Below are 7,264 nucleotides of genomic sequence, written 5' to 3' on the forward strand. Positions count from 1 at the left end.
GTGGGGCGCCTGCTTCTCCCTCTCCTTCTCCCTGCCCCTCCCCCCTGCTCATGCTCTCTCTCTCAAGTAAATAAAATATTTTTAAAAAAGCATTCAGTTGCTAATAATTCAACTGGCAAAGAGCACAAGCAGGTAATTCACCAAAGAGAAAACATAACTAGCTCACCAACATTTCGAAGAATGTCATGCCTCATTTGTAAGGAAATAACTGCAAATTAAAATAAGGAGGTACCATTTCCCCCCAGTAAAATCGCCTAAAATCTTACCTACTGCTGTTGAGGGAATGGCACAATGGTTGCCGATGACGACGTCATTTGAAGCAGCTCTGTTGGCAAGGCACTTGGTAAAGACAAAGTAAAAGATCCATACAGATGTTCACATGGCTAGACTCGGTGATCCCACTTCTAACCCGAGGACTGCAGTCTATGGAAGTGATCATAAATACCGCATGCCTGGGAAGGGTGGCAGAATCACGAATACCCAAATCTGAACTTTCAGCTTCAAGGAACTGATAGAATAAATTGTGGTGCATTTACCAGATGAAACATTATGAATCCATTAAAACTGATGGCGAGGAAGACAAGACAGCACCAGGGGAAAAGGAACGTTGCATAATGTTAACAGGAAAGGGGAGGAAAATTTGCTCAAAGCAGTATATGATAATTACATAGATTCAGACTCACAAACACGCACATAAATTAAAACATGTAAGAAGGCCAGATGAAAATACGCCCAAGCACCATGTCACCACAGTGTTGCTTTGGGGATGATTTGTCTTCTTTTCCAAATTTCCCATGTACCATCATGATTGGAAGCATGGATTTAGGGGATCAAATCATCTTGGGTTCAAATCTTAGTTTGATCACTCACTGCGTCATCCGGAGTGAGTTATTCCATCTAGGCTTTGTTTCCTCCTCTGTAAATTGAGAATTGGAACATCTACCTCAGAGGAGTGTTATGAGAGTTAAGTGGAATATGGGGAAAGTGCTTATCATTGCGTCTAAAACACAGTAAGCCATCAATAAATGCAAGATTTTATTATCGTAGTTATTATTTATTTATTTATTTATCTATTTATTTATTTATTAAAGATTTTATTTATTTATTTGACAGAGAGAGAGACAGCGAGAGAGGGAACACAAGCAGGGGGAGTGGGAGAGGGAGAAGCAGGCTTCCCGCAGAGCAAGGAGCCCGATGCAGGGCTCGATCCCAGGACCCTGAGATCATGACCTGAGCCGAAGGCAGATGCTTAACGACTGAGCCACCCAGGCACCCCTCGTAGTTATTATTTAAATAATGCAATGAATTCTATAATTTTAGAAACTTTGCTAAACCCGTAGACTGGCAAGTATGCTCTGAATCCAAATAATACTTTTTTTTTTTTTTTTATTTCCTGCCCTCCTTTCTTCACAGACAACCACCAAGAAAGATTGTCAAAGAGCTAATTTTAGAAGGGGGAAAAAATGTTTGCTTTGCTTAATGAATGTGAACTTCCTCATTTCTCTGGTTTATTTTTCTTTCAAGTTGTTTTTATATCAACACCAGCCGGGCAGGATGTGCCAGGTGACAAGGCTGTGGGAAATTTCACGTGGAAATAACCCTCCCCATTTCACACACCGAGATGCTAGATCTCAGGGGTGTCGAGGGGCTGGGTCACACATCGTGCCCAGTATTTTTGGGTGCCTCAGCCCTGGAGGACCCCTTTACCATCATCCATGCTCTTAAGCCTTTCTTTCTTCCCCTGCTGAGTATTAGCAGCCACCAGGGATTTTGTGGGACACTCTAAACAGAAACCCCAGTAACACAGGACTCAAGAGGATATGAGTGTGTGTGTGTGTGTGTGTGTGTGTGTGTGTGTTGGGTGGGTTGGGACTTCATGAGAAAGGCCACGTAGGAAGTAGGTGAAGGCAGAATCCTAGGGGGTAGTGAAGGGCCACAGCAAATTACACTGGGGGGACATCTCTTCTCTGGCCAAGATTTGTGTACACGTGGAGGCTGTGGGCTTGCAAATTTCCTTCCCTGACCACTACTTCCTATTTTCCTACTCTTTCATTCCATTTATCCAACCTTCCTGTGTCCACTGGGCCTCAGGCTCTCCCCTTTCTCCCGTCCCCCTGCAAACAGCCTCCCCTCTTCCTTCTCATACTGGTTTTGGATGGCACTGGTGATCCTTAGCTTCATGGCCTTATCAGCATCCTCAGTGGCACCCCCCCACACTGGTCTTCCCAGCCGAGCACCTGGGTCAATCCAAACTCCCAATTCCCCTTCTGTGGTAGCAGTCACCCTGTTGGGGGAAATCTCACAACTGTGTCCAAGAAGGAGATGACGAACCCCTCTTGTTCCACCTCCGTAGAACTATCTACAAGGGGTGGCCATCTCCTACCCAGGCCTAGGATCTCCCATGCCCCCTGCCACACTGCCCTCCCCCGACCCCCTCTATTCCATAGGGCAGTAGCTTCCTTTCCTTCCCTCCTCAAGCTCACAGACGCCCCCCTCCCACATCCAGCTCCCTTGGTCTTGTTAGGTGCCCTGACATCCTAATTCAAAGACAACACAGAGGCAAACTGAGGCACACATTCCACCCCCCTTGGCTTCAGACTTCACCTTTTCCTGGTTTTCATCAGCCTCTGAAGAGAAGTACCCTCTTTCCTCACCAAGAATAACTCCTTCCTCCTACTGTGGAATGGTACCCTGCCCCCGCCCTGACACTCAGCTACATGAGCTATCCTGTGGTCAGCAATTCAGTCTGTGCCAGCCACAGTTCCAATATTTTATCTTCTTTAATATTTATAACAGCTCTAAAAGGTTTGCTCTATTATTAGTTTTAAAGGTGGAGAAACCCAGGTGAAAAGAAGAGAGTAATTTACTCAAGGCCACCCAGTAATGACTGACCAAGCAGGAATGTGGGCCCTGGCTCTCTGGCTCTAGGGTCCATTGTCTGAGTGACTGCACAACACTGTCTCTCCTGGTTTTCTCAGGAAACTCGTTCCATCAAGTCTTTCTTCTTTCTAATCTCTTCAGTCTCTCCCCGTCGACACATTTAAGTTATCTCTCTTCCTCAAATCAACATTTGCTTCCAACTCTTCCTCCTCGAGGCTCTCTGTGTCCTCCCGGTGCCAAACTACTGACAAAAGCATGCGGCATGCTCTCCCCACTTCTGGATTGCTGGGTACTCTGCACACACCCCTCGCAGTCTGACTTCTTCGCCCCGCGATGCCCTGACGCCTGGAAGATCCGCTGGCAGATCATATTTTCCAAGATGGCCACCACAAGACATTTCATCCCATACGCCCTTCTTACCATGTCACACTGACGATCTGTTCATCAAGGAGATGGGGCTCGTGTTCCCTCTCCTTGAATCCGAGCTGGCCTGTAACTATGGCAGAAGTGACTTTATAGGACTCTCGAGACTGGGTTATAAAAGGCAGTACAGCTTCCGCCTGGTCCTCTTGAGATGCTCTTTCCTGGAATCCAGCCACCATGCTGTCAGGAAGCCCAGAAGTCACATGGAGAGGCCACATGCAGGTGCTCTGGCTGCTAGCTCACCTACAGTCTCAGCCAAGAGCCAGCGTCCACCACCACACATGTGAGGGAAGATCTGTCCAGGTGATTCCAGCCTCTAGCCGGAGAGTCTTCCTGGTGAGGCCCTGACGTTGGGAGCAGAGACAGCCTATCTCTACTGAGCCCTGTTCTAAACAGTGAGGGATATAATGAAATGATTGTTGCTGTTTTAAAGCACTCTGTTTTGTTATTTGTATTGTATTTGTATTGTATTGTATTTGTATTGTATTGTATTCGTATTGTATTTGTATTGCCACATTTGTTATGTGGCAAGAGTAACTGGGATAGGCCCCAATTCCCAAGCCAGATGGTATCTTCATGTAGTCACCCTCCAGATTTGTCTTTAGCATTTGACCGGGGCCTCTCCTTTCTCTAGCGTTCTATGTTGTCCTTCTGCTCTTTCTACACAGCCCTAACATGCACAGCCATACCCACGACCCAAAGGGCACCTCTTCTGAGCTCTGGACTGAATACCCATCTGCCTCCAGTACTCCCGATTCACCTAGATGTCGTTCAGGCAAGATGCAGTCGATTACTTCTCTCCTCTGGCTGCGGCATCTGCTTCTTCCTGCTCAGCTCCCCAACTCAGCAAGTGACCTCACCATCAACTCTGTGGCCCCTGGGAGAAACCTCAGTTCCACTAAATGCAAATGACCCACCCACCTAAATTGTGTTCAAATTTTGTCATCTCTCCTCTACTCCCACAGCCAGATCCCTGTCATCTCTTATCTGGAATAATGCAATTATCTTCCAACTGGTATTTCTGCCTCTAGTCTCTTCCCTCTGTCTCAGCTTAATGACAGTCACCAGAGATTATTCTGAAGCACAAATCATGGTCCTGGCACTGGGATGATTCTGGCTTCTTGGAATGAAGTTCGACCTCCATAACGTGGGATGCAAAGTTTCAAAATTGGTCCCGGGCAGCCTATCCAATCTTATCTCCTACAAGCCTTTTCCCCATTCCCACCATCTTAAGTCTCAGCTGCTTACAACCACTCCCCAAACTTGAGAGTGTTCTTCATACCCTGTAAGCCATTGTCTCGAGTGTTCCCTCTGCCTAGAATACTGGTGAAGTTCAAGGTGCCTTCTAGACCCAACTCAAATGCCCTCTCTTCTGAGAATCCTTCTCTGATGCTACCAGGCAGTGTTAACCACAATTCTTCCTGCTCTTTTTCCTTAGTAAAGTGTTTATCAAAAGCTATTATCTTCATATGCTAAAACATGAAGGTCTGGAGGACATAAACTGGAACTTACCACTGTATCTCTCAACAAAGGTTGAATGAATAAGGAATTGAACAGATATATACATGGATAGATGGATGCTGGGGGGGGTGGTGTGTGGGTGGATGGATGGGTGAATGGACAGGGGCTGAGTAGGATAGATGGGTAGGTGGGAGATGGGTGGGTTGGTGAGTGAACAGCTAGGTGGATGGTGGGTAGAAGGAAGGATTGATAGTCAGATAGTGGGCATGTGATTAGATGGATGGTGAGCCCATGCATGGATATGAGATGGGAAGCAAATGGGTGGGAGGGTGGATGAATAGGTGGGTGGGTGGTGAGTAGGTGGATTGGATATGGGAGTAGTTGTAGGACAGTGGATGGATGAAAGATGAGTGGTGAGTGGCAAATGTGTGAGTGGAGAGTGGAATTGTGGGTCGACATCATGAAAAATCTTAGAAAGAAGAGAGTGAAAAGCCTTGAGTTGTGTGCCCTGAGGTCATGTGGTTGGGGGTGGGCTCAATGTCAACTTAAGCCCCAGCTTGCTAACCTAATCCCTACACTTGGGGATCTTGGGGCAGGGCCCTGTGCTGCTCAAATCTATCTTCCAGAGTCTACCACAGTTTCTGTCTTGTTCAAATAGGCTTTATTAATATTGGTCTAATGGAACACAATTCTTCCCAGATGATGTTCTTCCTCTAGCAACTAGAAGCATAGGGCTTAAAGAAATGTCCTTCATTTGGTTCAGGGGAAGAGTCTGGCCTGTCATTGGTCCTGTCCAGCCCACTACTACCTCGCTCTCTCCCTTTTTCAACATGGACCAAGGGTCTTCCCTTAACTTCTCTGGGCATAACCTTTGTCATCTGTAAAAATGAATCTTGGACTGATTCAGTTCTACCAGCTTGACATTTCCTGACTCCAAGATCCCAAAGAGGTAAGTCATGGGAATATGCCAACCACTTTCAGTATTTCCATAATCCACACGTTTGTCTCTGAGAAACCCACCAGGCAACAAACAGGTCAGATACCTTTGCTTTGGGCTAGGATTATTATTCACTCTGGCAGAAACAGCAGTCAACCTCAGATTGTGCTGACCAGAAGCCCTGTTTTATCATTTTATTCTTCTTTATTGGATACAAATGGGGAAATGAGTGATTCATTATGGAATAGTGGTTGCTTGGTTGCAAAATCTTTTCAAACATGGCAGTCATGTCCACCTCTTCATGGTCCTTAAAGTCAGCTGGCCTACCCACCCTTCACACCAGAGCCCACCCAGCTCACTCACCTAGTCCAGGTAATTGCCAGCTTGTTCCTTCCACCCTCTGCTCTTCCCCTAACCTCATTCTGGCTTGCAGACTCATGGCTCCCCAGGGTCCACACCTGCACTGGGTCCACATGGTTTTTTTGGAAGCCCTCCTGGTCTCCTCCTGTTGGAACACCGGTTGAGCTCTCTTTACCTATTCTCCACAGCCTCCCCAGCTGAGAGACTCTGTACTTTCTCCCATGCCTTTGCTCCTCTCTGGCCACGTTCCCTGTCCCTCCCCCAGCCTTCACTGAAGAGGAGGGATCCAGACTGTGATCCACAGGATGGGTGGGCTGGAAGGGGCCTTCTCCCGGAAACTCCCATGGCATTGTGAGAGGGAGCCTGACGGCCCAAGGAGGGAGCTCTTGCGGCCACAGAAGTCTGAACCACAGAGGATACCCTGACTTTAAAAATTGTGGTTTAGGCCCTTGCCCCTCAAAGTGTGGTCTGTGGACCAGAAGCATCAGCATCACCTGGGAGCTGGTGATATATACCATATATATATGGTATATATATATATATATATATATATATACCCTATAAACCTATAAACCTCCTGAACCAGAATCTGCATTTTAACAAGATCCCCAGGTGATGCCCGTGCACAGTAAAACCCTGGGCTCGATGACAAAAATTCAGTGTGATTTAGTCAATAAGTCAAACTCCTCAGAAGCTCCAAGAAGTTGTCCCATCCTCTTACCAACAAAAGTCACCTGTGTGCCATGGAACAGCTGCCCCCCCAGAGTCTCCTCACTGTAAAAATGCAATTAAAACCCTGAGTAGTAGCTCACCCAGCCATCTATACCTTGGTACAATTTGGTCTTCAGCTGTAAGTGAAGCTGTCAGCCAGCACTGGTCTGAGGAAGTGGGATGACAAAGAGATAAGCTTGGGTAGGAAGGGCAAAGGGGGCCGGCCGGGTGGGAGGACAGTCAGACAGCCCTTGGCAGGGGGAGGGAGGGAGAGAGTGAGGTAATGCAGTACAGCATGGGGGGGGGGGGGAATGAGCAGTCCCTATTCAGGCAGAGAGGGGGATGAATGTTGCTGCCAGTTATAGATTGAATTGTGTTCCCCTTCCCAAATTAGTAGGTCGAGTCCCAACTCCCAGGACCTCCAGGACCAGAATGTGACTGTATTCGGAGGTGGGGCCTTTAAAGAGGTGATCAAGTTAAAATGAGGGGGCT

This window comes from Halichoerus grypus, chromosome X, assembly GCF_964656455.1.
Source record: "Halichoerus grypus chromosome X, mHalGry1.hap1.1, whole genome shotgun sequence".
Lineage (NCBI taxonomy): Eukaryota > Metazoa > Chordata > Mammalia > Carnivora > Phocidae > Halichoerus > Halichoerus grypus.